The sequence below is a fragment of the Pinus tabuliformis genome, chromosome 4_2, assembly GCF_031772625.1.
Source record: "Pinus tabuliformis cultivar Carrire ecotype Pingquan chromosome 4_2, CPIR1, whole genome shotgun sequence".
Lineage (NCBI taxonomy): Eukaryota > Viridiplantae > Streptophyta > Pinopsida > Pinales > Pinaceae > Pinus > Pinus tabuliformis.
Window position 1 is genome coordinate 325,662,033 of NC_142304.1, and position 17,210 is coordinate 325,679,242.

The window sequence follows — 17,210 nt, forward strand, 5'->3', positions numbered from 1 at the left end:
AAGAAGAGAAATAGCGGTTGCAAGCTTGTTTAAATGCCATGGAGACCAGCTGGGAGTGAGACCCTGAGGTTGGATATGACAGTAGATCAGAGGAAGAAGCTATAGCATAAAGAATAGCGCTTGTGGATGAATATTCAGAGGTTAAACTATTGAGGTCAATGTTAAGCTCAAGCTTGAGACCAGAACCTGATTTTCTACCTATGACGGAAGTCTGGTAGTTGAGACTTTGATGGAATGGATTAGTAAACTATATAAGTATTTCGAGTATGAGGAGATTGAAGAAGATAAGTAGGTAAATTTGGTTGTAACTAGTTTGAAAGGCCATGATCCATTGTGGTGGTATAATGTGCAAGCTGAAAAAAGAAAACAAGGGAAACCATTGAGAAAAAGTTGGGACTAGATGATAGCAAAGATGAAGGGGAAGTTTATGTCGAAAGACTATTAGTTATCCCTTTATAGATAAGTACATAACTTAAGAATAGGTTGGTAATAGTTAGGGAGTATGTGAAGGAATTTTATAGGGTGAATTTGAGGGTAAGTTATGTAGAAGACACCCAAGAAAAGAAAACAAGGTATTCAATGGCTTGAAGTTAGAAATCCAAGATGAAATCAGCACGCTTTCTCCCAAGACGATAGAAGAAGCATATCGGTTTTCCTTGAAGGCATAAGAGAAGATAATGAGGAAGCAGAATTCAAGAAAAGGTCACAATTTTTCGAGAAGAAGAGGGAATACATCGGCTCAAAAGAATGATGCAAATAATCCAAAATAGCAAGGACAACCAGAGAAAGAAGGTGACTTCAAAGGGGGAAAACCTTACTAGAGAGTTAGAGGTAGAGGAAGATGCAAAGAGACTGTCTATAAGTGCTATAAATGTGGGAATATCGGTCACAAACCTTTTGAGTTTCCTGAGAATGAGAAAGTAGGACATAAAGATGCATATATAGGTCAGCCAGAAGTAGCAAAATCACAAGAACTTGTGGCATAAAATGCACCAGAAACAGGAGAATATTTAATGATGAATAAGCTCTTGTTTAAACCATCCAAGGAGATTGTTGAACCAGTGTAGAGGAAGGCCCTGTTTAGGACTGTTTTCAAGGTCGGAGGAAAATGTTTCAAGGTGGTGGTTGACAGTGGGAGCACTGACAATTTAGTTTGTATAGAAATGGTGGAAAAATTAGATTAAAAAGACTGAAGAACCCAACACCATATAAAGTTTCGTGACTATAAAAAGGTCACCAATTTTTGGTAAGTGAGCAAAGAGAAGTGGAGTTTCAGATAGGGAAATATAAGGATAAGGTAGTTTGTGACATCATGCCAATGGAAGTCTACCACCTTCTTTTGGGACAACCTTGGAAATTTTATAGGAAAGTGGTGCACGATGGAGAGAGAAACACCTGTAAGTTTGAAAAAAATGGTATCAACCACACTCATGTGCCCTTGAAGGAAGAAAGTACAACAGGGACAAGTAGCTCAAAAGCATTGTTGTTGGGAGGAAAGGAATTTCTACAACAATTGAAGTAGGAAGCGATCAGTTATGTGGTGATCTACAAGCCCAAGGTAATACTTCTTCACAGCAAAATTTTAGATTTTCCTGATGAGTTTCAAGAGATGTTGCATGAGTTTTGTGATATTGTGGTAGATGACTTTCCAATTGAGCTTCCACCTAAGAGAAGTATCAGCCATCACATAGACCTGATACTAGGATCAAGCCTTCTAAACAAGGTTTCTTACCGAATGACACCTAAGGAGAATGAGGAGATAAGGAAGCAGGTTCAAGGGCTACTAGAAAAAGTATTGATAAGGGAGAGCCTGAGTCCATGTGTTGTTCTTGTGGTACTTAGCTCAAAGAAATATGGAGAATTGAGGATGTGAACAGATTCTAGAGCAATTAACAAAATTACAATCAGGTATAGATTTCCATTGCCATGGATGGATGACATGATGGACTATTTGAGTGGGGCAACCTACTTTTCAAAGGTTGATTTGAAGAGTGGTTACCATCAGATCCGGATCAGAGAAGGGTATAAGTGGAAGACAACTTTCAAGACCAATAGAAAACTATATGAATGGTTGTTCATGCCATTTGGATTTACAAATGCACCAAGTACCTTCATGCGGTTGATGAACGAGGTCTTGAATGAGTTCATCGATAATTTTTTATTGTTTATTTCGATAATATTTTGATTTTCAGCCGAACAAAGGAAGAACACCTTAAGCATGTAAGGTACGTTCTACAAAGGGTACAACAAGAGAATTTTTTTATTAACCTGAATAAATTCACTTTCATGAGGTCTGAGCTTATATCCTTAGGCTTTGTCATTTCAAAGGATGGGATGAAAATGGATCTGGAGAAAATAGAAGCGATTGTAAGTTGGCCTTCACCCAAGAACATTTTTTAAGTTAGTAGTTTTCATAGGTTGGATAGTTTCTATCGTAGGTTCATTAGGAATTTCAGTGGTATTTCTGCACCAATCATTGAAACAGTTAAGAAGGATAGACAACCATTTTTTTGGACAGCAATAGCAGAGAAAAGTTTCTATCTCTTGAAGAAAAAGATCATTGAGAAGCTGGTGTTGAAGCTACTTGACTTCAACCAGCTTTTCCAAGTCATATGTTGATCCAGATCATGGGGGTGGGGGGGCCAAGATCTAATTAATTTCACACCAGGAAAATAACGAAAGTAAACCCAAACCAAAAAATAAATCAATAACTAACTTCTATTAGATTAACAAATGATTGTTGAAACTACATTGTGTTGGATGATCTGTCCTCTTACAAAAAGAGGCTCCTTATTTATAACATTGTTTAGTAACATTACCATGGGTGGGAAAATACCATGGGTATATTTCCATTCAGATCATTACAATGGGTAAATACCATGGGTACCATGGGTGGATTTCCATTCGGATCATTCCTCCCTCTTTAGGAAGCAATGGTCCCCATTGCATGAAGTTCCCTCCAGAGAATATTTTTTCAAAGATGAGTTGTGGATGACCAAGTGTTGTTGAAGACAAGGGTTTTTCATGGTTGACCCCTAACGAAGGGCTTGTGGATGACCTGTAACCATGATGCATGAAGATCCAAGGATAGAGATACCCTGTAATACTTGTGAGCCAACTGTGAGACTGACAGTGTGTGGCTAAGAAAATGGATTTTGTTGGCAAGGGTTTTGCATGGTTGACCCATAACCATGATGAAAAAAGAGTCAAGGATAGAGATACTCTATAATATTGGTGGGCCAACTGTGAGGTGGATAGTGTGTGGCCAAGAAAATGGACTTCATTGGCAAATGGTTTTGTGTGGTTAACCCATAACCATGATGAACAAAGAGCCGAGGATAGAGATACCTTGTAATGCTAGTGGGCCAATTGTGAGGGGACAATGTGTGTCTGATAAAATGGAATTCATGGGAAAATTGTTGGGTATACGACCAAAGTCCCACATTGACTAGAAGTGGGGAGGATCATGGGTATATAAGGATGGACAAATATCTCCATTGGTATGAGGCCTTTTGGGGTAAGTCCAAAAGCAAATCCATGAGGGCTTAGGCCCAAAGTGGACAATATCATACCATTGTGGAGATATGTGGTGTCCAGAGTACTAACAATTGGTATCAGAGCCATGCCCCGAAGTTAGCCAAGTGGATGAATTCTCGGAATGCCGAACGAAGGTGGTGGGCCCCATAATATCACGATGGGATCCATGGATGAGCTCGGTTAGACAGGCGGTGTGCTCCGGATTCTTCATGGACGTGTCCTGGTCCCAACACGGTGAAGAGGAGTTGACCTGGGAAAGAGCAAGCTCTCGAGGCAGGTGGTGCTTCCATGTAAGGCGTGTGCTTCCAACGCATTGGAGCGGAGAATCCTGGTTGGTAGAGAGTGGACGGATGGATAATCGTTTGAGGGGAGGCTCGATGGTCCTTTGTTCGAGGGGAGGATTGTTGGGTATACGACCAAAGTCCCACATTGACTAGAAGTGGGGAGGATCATGGGTATATAAGGATGGACAAATATCTCCATTGGTATGAGGCCTTTTGGGGTAAGTCCAAAAGCAAATCCATGAGGGCTTAGGCCCAAAGTGGACAATATCATACCATTGTGGAGATATGTGGTGTCCAGAGTACTAACAAAAATGGACTTCGGGAGTAATGAGTTTTGGGGGCTTCCTAGACAGTGGTTCTAGTGGAAAGTTGATATCTGCTTCTGATCACAACATGACTTCTGGTGCAATAGCTCAATCTCGTTTGGTTTCTCCTGGTGTCATGCCTTTAGGTAGACCAACTAAAATATTTACACTTCTTTGGGCCTCTCGCTAGCCTTGACGAGTGGAATTGAGGGGCAAGTTGAGGTTGGAGCAAGTGTTGGTGAGTATGATAAAGGAAAAATAAAAGACGAGGAGTATGAGAGTAGATCTGGTAGTGACAATATGGATAGTGGATCTACAGATGACCAAGATTCAGAAGATAATTCCCCCCACAAGAAACGATATCACCAACACACTCTTCAGCAGATTCAAGAATTGGAGGCGATTTTCAAGGAGTGCCCACATCCTGTTGTTCTTGGAGATATGTCCTTTGAAGAGAAGCAACTTCGCATTGAGAATGCCCGCTTAAAAGAAGATTTGTATCGACTGTGTTCACTAGTAAGGAAGTTCTTCAGCATACCCATTCCTTCAATGCCACATTTTCCACTCATGCCTAAATCATCCCTAGACCTTGGAGTCGGTGGAATGCCCACTTTGTTTTCCTCAGCTAGTGCAGACTTGATGCATGGACCTGCTAGTGGTCGAATAGGAAACATAATAGGTATTGAGAGGTCGATGTTGGTTGAGCTTGCTTTGGCATCCATGGAAGAGTTGTTCAAGATGGATCAAGCGGATGAAACCCTTTGGATTCTAAACCGAGATGCTACCAAAGAAACTCTCAACTATGAAAAATACGTGCGCCAATTCCCTTCCACCATTACACCAAAGCTTATATACCTTGCCATTGAGACTACTAGAGAAACTAGCATGGTGATCACAAGTAGCTTGAATATTATTGAAACACTAATGGATGTGGATCACTAGAAGGAAATGTTCCCCTGCATGATATCCAGGGAAGCCACAGTGGATGTAATATCAAGCGGAATTGGTGGGACAAGGAATGGTGCACTACAACTGATGTATGCAGAATTACAAGTGCTTTCATCGTTGGTTCTTGCTCGAGAAGTTTACTTTCTTCGATTCTACAAACAACACACTGAGGGCGTATGGGAATTGGTGGATGTATATTTTAATGGCCTTTGAGATAATTAACCTACAAGATTTATGAAATGTATAAGTTTTCCTTATGGTGGTTTGATTTAGGACATGCCCAATGAGTATTCCAAGGTGACATGGGTAGAGCATGCATAGTATGATGATTGTGGAGTGCACAGGCTTTACCGCTCGCTGTTAAATTTTGGTATGGCATTTGGATCATAGCGCTAGCTGGGAACTTTATAACATCAATGTGAGTGCCTTTCTATTCTCATGGTAACAAAAAATGTTCCAACAAGAGATACCACGGCCATACCGACTCCCAATGGGTATCACAACATGTTGAGACTTGCGCAATGCATGACGGACAATTTATGTGCTCGAGTGAGTGTGTCAACTGTACACACCTGGAATAATATCTCTGGTAACATTGATGACGATGTTCGTGTTATGACAAGGAAGAGAATTGATGACCCTGGAGAGCCACCTGGCATCGTGCTGAGCACAACCACATTAGTGTGGCTTACCATTTTTCCTCAAAGATTATTTTGTTTCTTGAGGGATGAGAGACTCAGAAGTGAGTGGGATATATTGTCAAAATGGAGGTCCAATGCAAGAAATGGCTCACATTCTGAAAGGACAAGATCCTGTAAACTATGATTATGTTCTAAGAGTAAGCGCCATGAATTCTAACCAAAGCAACAACATGTTGATCTTGTAAGAGATTTGCACATATGCATCGGGGTCTCTTGTAGTTTATCCTCCAATGGACATACCAACCATGCTCGTGGTTAGAAGTGGTGGTGATATATCTTATGTTTCCCTCTTACCCTCTGGTTTTTCCATTCTTCAAAATGGGCCAGAGTGCAGGCCCCTTGCACTAAACCCTACTAGAAATGTTGTTGGTCACATAGGTCTGTCAAAGGTCAAACGATTGAAGAAAATTTCAAAGAACTGGGTAGCTTTAATCCTCGGTTTCTTATGGGAGCAAAATCTATAGGAGCAGATAACCCTCTGCCACTAGCATTCGGCCACAAAATTGGTCTCAGCCGTGATGAACGACTTATGATAGAGCTAGGCAGGTCGATATCATCACATTTAAAAATGCCTCAAGTTCTAGCAGAAAGCAGGTTTATACTACTTTAAAATATTTCTTTTGCACAACCCATGACCCAACCAATTGAATAAGCTCTTGCAGAAAATTGACATCCTACAAACACACATAGTGTTTCTAGCTGAAACTTGACATCAAACAACCAGATCTGCATATCAAGAACTCATTCAAGGTATACTTTAAATAGAAACCATCATCACCAAATTATATCTGTAGATCTAGGGAAAAAAAATAACTTAGGTCGGGAAATGCCTGCTCTGATAGAATGGAAGCATCTATCTTTAGTTGAATGGTGGTATAATACTAACTATCATAAAGCCACCAAGATGAATCCATACGAGGCAGTGTATGGCCAAGTCCCACCTTCACCTATTTCTTATATCCGTGGATGTTATAAGGTTTAGGAAGTTGATCAACTCCTACAGCAACATGCCGCCATGATAGCTCATCTTAAAGATAATCTACACCAAGCTCAGAATCGAATGAAGCAATAAGCAGACCAACATCATTCTGAGTGCACATTTCAAGAAGGGGATAAGGTATTCGTATGACTACAACCATATAAGCAAACATATCTTAAAGAAAAGGGTTTCCAAAAACTAGCACCAAAATTCTATGGACCTTGTTATCACCTGGATTTAACCTCAGGCTGAAGGAAGGCAATGCCAGGGTAACCACAAACCACCTTAGCCAAGTAGCTAGCCCTACTAGGCCAGGAGAGGGCTCTCTCCGTAAGGACCTCAGCCAAGATGATTGGATCAAGTAAAGGATATTAGCTAGGTATAGTAGCACGAATTATTTATTGGATTTTGAAGGGGTTTTTCCGGATCAAGAGAAGCTGTACAGTTTAGGGATAGGGAATTAGGTCAAAATTGCAAGGTGTTCAATGGGGCAAGGTAGGCATGAGGTTTAGCACTCTAGGGCTTGATGGTTGAGGTATTTTAAGACTAGTGAGAAGCTAGTAAGAGCATGTGATTGCCATGGATCCTTCCTAAGCTGTAGAAAACATAATAATGGTGAATATTTCCCCAAAGCAGAGCAGTGATGTTATGGATTATGCCTATCAACTTGAAAACATTCACTTAGAAGCTATGAAATGATTAATGAATTACACATAACATATTAACATATGATCATAAGATAATAAACTGAACTAAACTCCATACCACATGAATCCCAAAGAAATAGCTGCAATTTTTATTAATCTCCTGCTAAATTGCTACAAAATGATGTACAATCAAGGAATAAGCATCCAGCTGAGTCCAACCCTTTACAATGAGAAAGAAGAAGAATATATAGACATGAATTCAACCTTCTCCCATCCTCAGGGGTTGAATCCCTAAGATGAGGAGCTAATCTAACTAAGACTGAACAAGAAACAAGAATATAGGCATCTCAACAACTTGCCTCTAAAAGTGAAAAATTGATTCATTTGAGCTCAAATTGACTTCTAATGCAATGAATATACCCTCTACTACTATTTATCCATCATATTTACATGTCAAGTCATAATTTACATCATTAAAACATCCTCCATGAGATAAAATCCATGAATACAATCAAAAATTGAAAACTAGCAATCTTGTGCAAAAACTGCCCTACGCGAGGTGCCATTGGCCCAACACGGAGCTCCACTTTCAGGTCCCTTTTGGAGGCCTTCCTGGAATCCAAATTGAGCTCATGATAGCTCATTGGAAATTCCTTCAAGTCTACTTTCCAAAACACCTAGAATTTCCTCATTTGAAGCTCATTTGACCCCACAAAACTTGATTCTCCCAAGACTGCTTCTATGTGTCCTAAAAGTGGCAGAAAGGTAATTTTTAGGGTGTTTTTTGACCTTTTCGTGGACCAGTTCTACCCAAAAAACTTAGAAAATCCATAAGGTTCATGTCCTCATCTCTATGAATCCAAAAATGCAAACCATTTCTCCATTGGGTTCCCCTAGGAAAAGCACAGCATCGGTGGTGTTGCGCGTTGAGCCACCTCCTAAACGTGTAGCGCCAATTCCTGAATGCACAGCACCACTTCAAGACAACTTTTGACAGCCTTCCTAGTGTCCAAATTAGGCAAGAGATATCTCATTGGAAATCTTGTCCTGTCTAATTTCTAGAACAATTTGAATTTTTCAATTTGGAGCTAATTTTCTCTGTCAAAAGATCAATCTCCCAAGACTAGTCAAAATGTGCAGAATGAGGCTGCCAAAATGAAAAGTGTTGTTTCAGTCAACTTTTGGAGGTCTTTTTCAACTCCAAATTGAGCTCATGATAGATCATTGGAAACCTCTATTTGTCTAGTTATCATTTGACTCATCAAGAAAGTCTTTTGGACATTCTATCTAGGAGAAATATTTATTTTCCCAAGGTCGCTCCAGAAGTGCAGCAAGTCTCCTGTGGAAAATTATTGTTTGGACATTTCCCCAAACCATGAGAACTGTGTAAAAACTGAAGGAGTTTTTTCTTCTTGGGTCTATTATGGACAAAAACCTCTCTCACTTTTTTCAAATTCATCTTTTATTTCTCATAAACATCATTTGAATAAAACCTATCCTCATGTTTGGAACATGGGATTTGTAGAAATGAAGGGAAATGAAGGGGATGAGGGGCTTCTAAATTATTGAGAAAATTTTGGGAAGTGGGGAGGGATGTTAGGAAGAAGGGAAAGTGGAATTTCAAGGATTGAGTGAGGGTAAGGGGTCCAAAAGGGAAAAACACAAGCCGAACCTAGAAAAGTGTCAAATTGTAGCAATAAGCTCGGGTTTGTGGGAAAATGATGAATTTAAGGGATGTAAATGATGGGAAGTGTTTAAGAAGGTATATTAAGGATATGGGAAGGTGTATGAGCATCAGGATACAAGTTTTGTTGATGATTTTACCATCCAATAAAAATTACCTTCAAAACCCTAGGAGAGGGAAATGAGCCTTACCTAAGCATAACTGAAGCACAAACAAGGTGTAAAATGACCCATTGGAACTTGAAATAATGATGAAAAATCTTTGAATGATGGTACACTCAGTCGAATGGTGACATGGACCAATGCTTGGAAAACTTAGGAAGGAGTGAAAACAATCCTAGACCTAATACCTAGTGACCAAATTTTACTTGAAGACTCACTGAAATGGAAAAATTTGACTTTGACACCCTAAGACCACTTTATAAGAGCATGTTTGATCACTGGTGGAAGGATGCAAATACTGACACTAACATACCTTATTAGATACTTCAGCACATTGGAGTAGTCGCCTACAAAGTAGCCTTGCCACCAACTTCAAAAATCCATCCAGTCTTCCATGTATCATGCCTCAAGAAAGTGGTGGGGAATAATTGTAGAATTCAAACCAGTCTACCCGAATTGGATGAGGAAGGCTCACTCTAGCTCTAACCAGAACAGGTCCTCGAACCCGTGAAAGACATCTCTACGACTGCACGATCAAGAAATTCCTCGTCAAGTGGAAAGACACCTATCCAGAAAATGTGACCTGGGAACCAACCACTATTCTTCAGTAGTGTCCTCAGCTTCAGCCTTGAAGACAAGGCTGCTTTTGATGGCGGGCATGTTAGGGTCCAACACTAACCCCTTTATTTATGTAATAAGCCTAATGGGCTGAGTCATATTCATAGCTAGTTAGAGAGTCAATAAAGCCCATATTAATAACTATAAGTGGTTGACCGACATTTAAGAAATGGACCACAATTAGTTACAAACAAGCCATACTTAATCAATAAAGTGGTTAACCCATGTTATGTAAAGGACCACTTGTCGTTACGTTGTTGGAGGTAATTTAGCTATAAATAGTCGTATTTAGTAAGGGAAAGATCATCAAGTCTTATTTATAATCGAGCTCTACTCTACTGGAGGTTGCCCTGTTGAAGAGGCAAGTGAAAATTGAATCTATTTTTGAATAATAAAATACTTTTTGTTTTTCTCATTTTATTCTATGTTCTGGGTTATATTTCTTCACATTTCTGGTATTCTGGAATTTCAGGTCAAGAGCATAACATAGCACAAGTTGAACCATAAGCATGCCAAGTGGGTGGAATTCCTACAGAGTTTCAACTTTGTTCTGAAACATGTGAGTGGAAAATAGAACAAGGTTGTTGATTCTTTTAGTAGTAGGAGCTTGATCATGCAGAAGTGCCATGTGAAAATTTTGGACTTTGATTATCTGAAGGACTTGTATGAGGATGATCTTAATTTCCGAGAAGCCTTTGAAGCATGCAAGAACCCTGTGGGCAGAGATAGCAGCCCATGGAGGGAGTTTATGTTGTAGGATAGTTTTTTGTTCAAGAACAATCAATTATGTATTCCTCATTGTTTAATGAGGGAGAATCAGATGTAGGAAAAGCACAAAGGAGTATTGATAGGCATTTTGGTGTGTACAAGACACTTGGACAACTCGAACACTTCTATTTTTGGCTAAATATTAGAGTTGATGTGTTGAAATATGTAGGCAAATGTAGGGTACGCCAGCATGAAAAAGGGAGGAGTCAAAATGCTAAGTTTTATACTCGTCTACCCATTCCTAGCAGACCATGGGACTCGGTGAGTATGGACTTTGTTTTGGGTTTATGGAGAACACAAAAAGGTTAGGATTCTATACTTTTAGTTGTGGACAGATTTATGAAGATGGCTCACTTTATCCCATGCTACAAGACTAGAGATGCTACACATGTGGCACATTTGTTTTTCAATGAGATTGTACGATTGCATGGCTTGTCAAAGAGTATAATTTATGACTGGGGCACCAGGTTCACAGGAAATTTTTGGATAACTTTGTGGAAGAAGCTTGGAAGAAAATTGGATTTTAGCTCATCCCATCATCCACAATATGATGGGAAAACTAAAGTTGTGAATAGGAGTCTCGAGAACATATTGAGGAGCCTCGTGGGGGAGAATTCCAAGCAATGGGATCGTGTGTTAGATCAAGTTGAGTTTGCATACAATGATTCATTGAATAGGAGCATCGGGAAGAGTCTATTTCATATATTGTATGGAATGCATCCTAGAGGAATTTATGAGCTAAGATATTTGGGAAAATTGAGCAAAGGAGTGTTGATGGGGAGGATTTTATAGCCGTAATAAGTGACTTACATGAGGAGTTCAAACAGAAGTCACATGACAACAGCTACAATTACAAACAAAGAGAATATTTGAGAATAAGAGAGGTAAAATTTGAGTTAGGAGACATGGTTTTAGCACACCTGAGGAAAGAAAGATTCTTGAGAGGGGAATACAAAAAACTCAAGATGAATAAAATTAGACCCTGCAGAATACTCGAAAAGTTTTTTCAAATTATTATGAACTAGAACTACCTATGGACATAGTTATCTCACTTATTTTCAATGTGACTGATTTGTACCCCTATTGAGCTGATGATGAAGGTGCCACTACAACAAATGAGAGCAGTGGATAATTTAGTAAGTAGAGTTGGATTGGTAAGGAAACAGGAAGCTGAAAGGAGTTTGGACACCAAAATTGTAAAGCACACCAAGGGGAAAGAGTATATGAGCTTTTGGTGAAGTGGAAGGGTCGTCTAATGGAGGATTCTACATGAATGAGTGTTGTAGCTCTACAAAAGGAAGGTTGCTCTGTAGAGGACCTTATGAGCAGGAGCTCATTTGTTTTCCTTCCCATGGAGTCGAATGTGGGAGCATTAAACTAATTTCATGATGAAGAGATAGAGGGGGGCTTGACAATGTGGTGGATTGGCCACATGTCGAGCTGGAAAATAGATTTTGTTTCCTTTGAAAAATATTTTACACGTTTAATGTAAAGAAAGAGTTCAAATAATTTTTAGAGTTTAGGAAATGAAGGGTCATTTATGTTGTACATTTTTTACTTCCCTCAATTAGAGAGAAGGGGAAGCGAATCAATTTCCAAGGTTGTGTTTAAATGGAGTATCGAATGGAGAGGAGAAGAGCTTCTTCTCCTATCTCGGACCTGTACATGTGAAATAAATAAAGTGAAGTTTTGTGAAGCACATTCATTCCGTAAATTTGTTTGTTATTACCTCTCAATTCGAATTATATGTACATTGTATTTCATTCCATAATCCCTATAAACAAGGCTTGTAGCATTATGTACTTGTAGATATTCAATTTTTGAGTTGTCATTATTAGGCATACTTGTTAAAGTGACCCCTAAACCATATTTTGCAGTGTACTCATTTTTCCAGGCAATGACATGGTTTTTTTGTTTTGAGTGTGCCCATGGTCCAAGAGGATCCAGAAATAGAAATGGCCTTGAAAATAGCTCAAAAATAAAGGTCATCAAATAGAAGTGTAACCAGAACTAGATCATAGTGCTCATCACCCTGATTCCAACGATGTGAATGACACTCAAATCCAAGTTCGTATGCTCAAGTTCTAGTTGGTAAAAGGTATGGTCAAACTTGGCCAAGTGGAAGCCTTATCGAGGCAAAAAATTGGCAGAATCTCAGTGCACATAATCTGGTAGTCGGAATAGGTGAATTTGTCACCCACTTAATATGTCTAGTAACCCTTATTTTTCGGAGGGAAAATTTGAACCATATATTTTTAAAAAATCAAAAAAATGTATATTAAATTGGGTTGGTTGGTTGCCACCCCCACCAAATTTATTATATATATATTTATATCACATGGTTCGGTGGATATAATATGTTGGCATATGGTTTTGGAACCGCTCGGGTGGTGGGCCGACCCCACTAGACTGGGTAGGTTCAAAACCCACTGGTTTCGATATTTATAACACATATATGGTGTGCAATGTGTTATAAATATCGGAACCAGCGGGTTTTGAACCTACCCGGCCTAGTGGGGTCGGCCCACCACCCGAGCGGTTCCAAAACCATATGCCAACATATTATATCCACCGAACCATGTGATATAACCTTCGAGTTATAAAAAAATTCTATACCAAATTTGGAGTGAGCAGGCTTCGAACCTGACCCGCCCCCTATTATTTTCCACTGCCACCAACGGGCCTAATGGCCCACGTTGGTGGCTCCGCCTACCTCACACTATTTGAACCTTCACTCATTGCATTCGATGGGGACGGATGGTGGAGGAGTGGAGTAGAACCAAGAGCGGCTAGGGCCAGTGGAACCATGAGCGATGGTATCTTGGAGATGCTAAAAATATTCCCTTAGAGGGCCAAAGGTATCAGTGTCATAATTTGACAAATTTATAGTCATTTTTACACGATTTAGCAACACCAATGAAATGGTGATGTCGATTTTTGCATTTGAGCTTTGCATTTTTTTCCCGTGACACAAATTGGAGGTATAAGGGTCATTTTTGTAAATTTTCTTGTAACTTATTTCTTTGATTCCACTTAATGAAAGAAGGCCTCCCCACTTTTGAGCAGTGCCCGGAGACATAGCCGACATTGGGTGAACTCTGTAAATTGTTGTGTCTTTGATCTCATGTTTTCTTATGATTTCGACTTCTTTCCATGTGTTTTAAGTTACTTGGTTAATATGATCTTTTACATGCAATTCTGAATGCATCCTTGAAGTTAAAATATCTTGATCAAGTTTGGTATCAGAGTAGGTATTCTTGATGTGAGTTGCATGAGTGAATGCTAACTAAGAACAAGCTCTAAAGAGGTCAATGAAAACTTAAATACTTTGATCCCAAAGTAGGGTGTGCACCATGAAGACGAAACATGGCAGATGAGGAAGTTCGATTGGAGGAAGAGCGAAATTATCGCAAGATCTTCTTCACCATGGAAGAGAAAGTTGACAAGTTGTTTGCAGAATATGAGAAGACAATCAAGCTTGAGAAGAAAGAACCAAATGATCATGCCTTGGTAAATCATGAAGGTGGAGGAGAAGAGCGTCCTCCCTTTCCGTCCTCCAATGATAACTCTTCTTCCTCCTCTTCTCATCATTCTAATAGGAATCAGAGGAATGCATCTAAAAGCCATTTTTCAAGTGATGTCAAATTTGAGTTACCTGTATTTTGTGGAGAATCCAATGCAAAAAATCTAGATAACTTGATAAGACATGTTGAAGTGTATTTCCGCATACAATAAATCAAAGAGGATGAAACCAAGATCCAGCTAGCATCCCTTCGATTGAGTGGCACCACTCTCATCTGGTGGGAAGGAAAGTTGTAGCAAGGTGGTAAGAGTAGTCATAAAATTATTTCATCTTGGTTGAAGTTCATTTCTTATTTAAGAGGAAAATTTTACCCATTGGGTTACAGACATAAGGCCATGATGGAATGGAAACACTTGAAACAAATAAAATGTCAAATTGTTCAGAATTTTATAGAGGAGATTAGAAAACAAGCATTAGCATTGAATGTTCCACTAGATACTTCTAAGACATTGATGAAATGCATTGGCTATTTTCATATTTATTTGTGTCATTCGTTGTTATTATTTGAACCTAAGTCCCTTAATGAAGCTAGTGTGAAGGTTGTATATCTTGAAAGAAGGGAGAAGCATGAGCAAGATGACCGCCCAAAGAGGACAGTAGTAGCCAAGAGAAGGGAACAAAGGTCCTCTTTTACTCATTGTGATAAAGAAGGGCATGATGAGGAGAATTATTAGAAACTGCATCCATAATTGAGACCTAAGAGGAATGACAGAAAAGAGAAGCAGAAGATAGTTGCAACCATGCAACAAGACCAAGAATCTGAATCAGAGAATGATGAGAAGATCACAGCTATGGGATTTGTAGGTGGTGGACCAATCAACCTGGGATAATACTTAGGTGATGAAATGAAGATTATAGCTCTTCTTATGTTTTAACCCCGTAAAAAAATTACCTGCATACGAATTCTAAAACACAGAAAATCAACAATGCGAGAGCATAACACATAAAACACAAATACACAGAGATTTCCCCGGGATCCAAAAACTGGGACTACCAACTTGATTTTTCATTATGTTCCTTTCAATATTACAATAGATATTTATACATGCCAAAACATCCAATACCATGGACCGAAAACCATCATGTCCAAAAAACATGTGCGAAAATCATGCACAAGACCATAGTGTTGAAAAATGTGCAACAAGAAATGTTAAATTTAGAATGTGCTAAAAATAGACCTGCCAAAAATAGCATGTCTAAAATAGCAGTTTGTCCGGTGAGGTCATTGGCCACATTAGGTGAGAGATGAAACTATTAAAAATAGAAAGTTCTAAGAATAGAATTTCTGGGTCCCTTCCTATTTATAGCAGTCCCTAGTCTATCTATAGGAAGTAAAATTATTTTTGGTTTTAACAGAAATTGGAAATATTAATTAATTAATTCAGTTGGCTTAATTCGTTAAGGAAATTTGAATTTGAAGTCTTTGTGAGCATGCACATGAGTTGTCCCACTGATTGAGGAATTTATCCTTGATTTCCTACACTGATTGAGGGAATAAGTATGAGTTCTATAATGAGAGAATCAGTTGACTTAGTTCTAACTAGTCAAGTCCAGTTAGATTATTTTAACAAGCTATTAAAATAATAAAATATAGTTTTTTAATGCTTGCATTCATGTGACAACTATTATTTTAGATAACTAAGGATTCACTCATCGATAACTGTTGCATGTCAGTTCTGCCAGAGACCCAATTGAGATCAGATGAGGGACAATGTACTATCAGATGCTTGGACATTTCTAGGAAGTATTCCTTGTGTTAGAGCCTAGATTTACCTCAGGCTGAAAAGGTAGGATCCAAGGCCAACATCAAACCACGCTCAGCCTTGTAGCTAGCCCTATGAGGATAGGGGAGGGCTCTCTCCGGGTCAATCTCGGCAAAAGATATTCGATGGGGCTTGAGATGACTGAAATAAAAACTAATTTTAGGCTAGGTATGAAGTGCAAGGATTTGATTTGATTTTTTTTGGGGGTTTTGTTGGAATCAAGGGAAAGGAAAATTTTGGGGTACGGGGATTGAGGCTCAATTCTGCAGAGATCTCGATGGGGCAAGGTAGGCAATCGTTTTGGCACTTAAATTTTAGTGAAATGGAGGGAAAAGATAGGTGAGGTGTTAAAATCAAGAATCCTCCCCAAACAGCTGAAAACATCAAACAACTAAAGCAAACTTCAAGTAGAGAATTACACTTTCAATGAATTCTACTTACACTCTTATTTGTTTAGTTCATAATACATAAGATAGATGATGGCATACATAAACAAAATTCAAAATTACAAAGAGAAGCATTGTACCAATTCAAGTTGCCACATGAATCCCAAAGAGTGCTGCAAATCCTGGTCTCAATTCCTTAGCCAAAATGAAAATATGAGTGTACAATGAAGCTCAAGGCTTTCTCAAGAGTCCAACCATGCTAATGACTGAAAAACAACATAATATAGACAAACATAGCTCATCCTTGCCTCTAAGGGTTGAGCTCATGAGTCTAGGAGTTGATCCAACTGATTCTAAATTGAGAACTAGAAACTAGGCAAGATAACAACATGCCTCTAAAAACAAGGGAACTGATTCATTCACTTTCAAACAACCTCTACACTGATGAATCTACCTCTACAAGTGAAAATACAACATATTTACATCATAATCCATCAATTTTCATCAAATTACATCATAAATTTTCCATTAGGAAAGTGAAAAATTCAAACTAGGCGAAGCTGGGTGAAAAACAAAGCAAAACTTGGTCAAACTGGCAATTTTTCCTGTATGCGCCGCGCCTGATTCTCTATGCAGAGCACCTGTTTGGACCCTCTTTTGGAGGCCTTCCCGATGTCCAAATGAGCTCTAGGTGTGCTTGCTGGAAAGGTCTACTTAACTACTTTCCCAACCAGGTTGAATCTTTCAATTTGGCCTCCATTTGCCCCTCCAAAAGTCCATTCTCCCAACACTGATTCCTGTGTGTCAAAATAGGGGCAGTGAGGTCATTTTTTGAGTGTTTTCTGA

At 39.1% G+C, this 17,210-nt stretch overlaps 1 pseudogene; it reads left to right on the forward strand.

The window, feature by feature from the left end:
- The first annotated feature begins 4,426 nt into the window (after positions 1-4,426).
- On the forward strand, positions 4,427-6,239 carry LOC149169269 (homeobox-leucine zipper protein ANTHOCYANINLESS 2 pseudogene; annotated as a pseudogene).
- Positions 6,240-17,210: the final 10,971 nt, after the last annotated feature.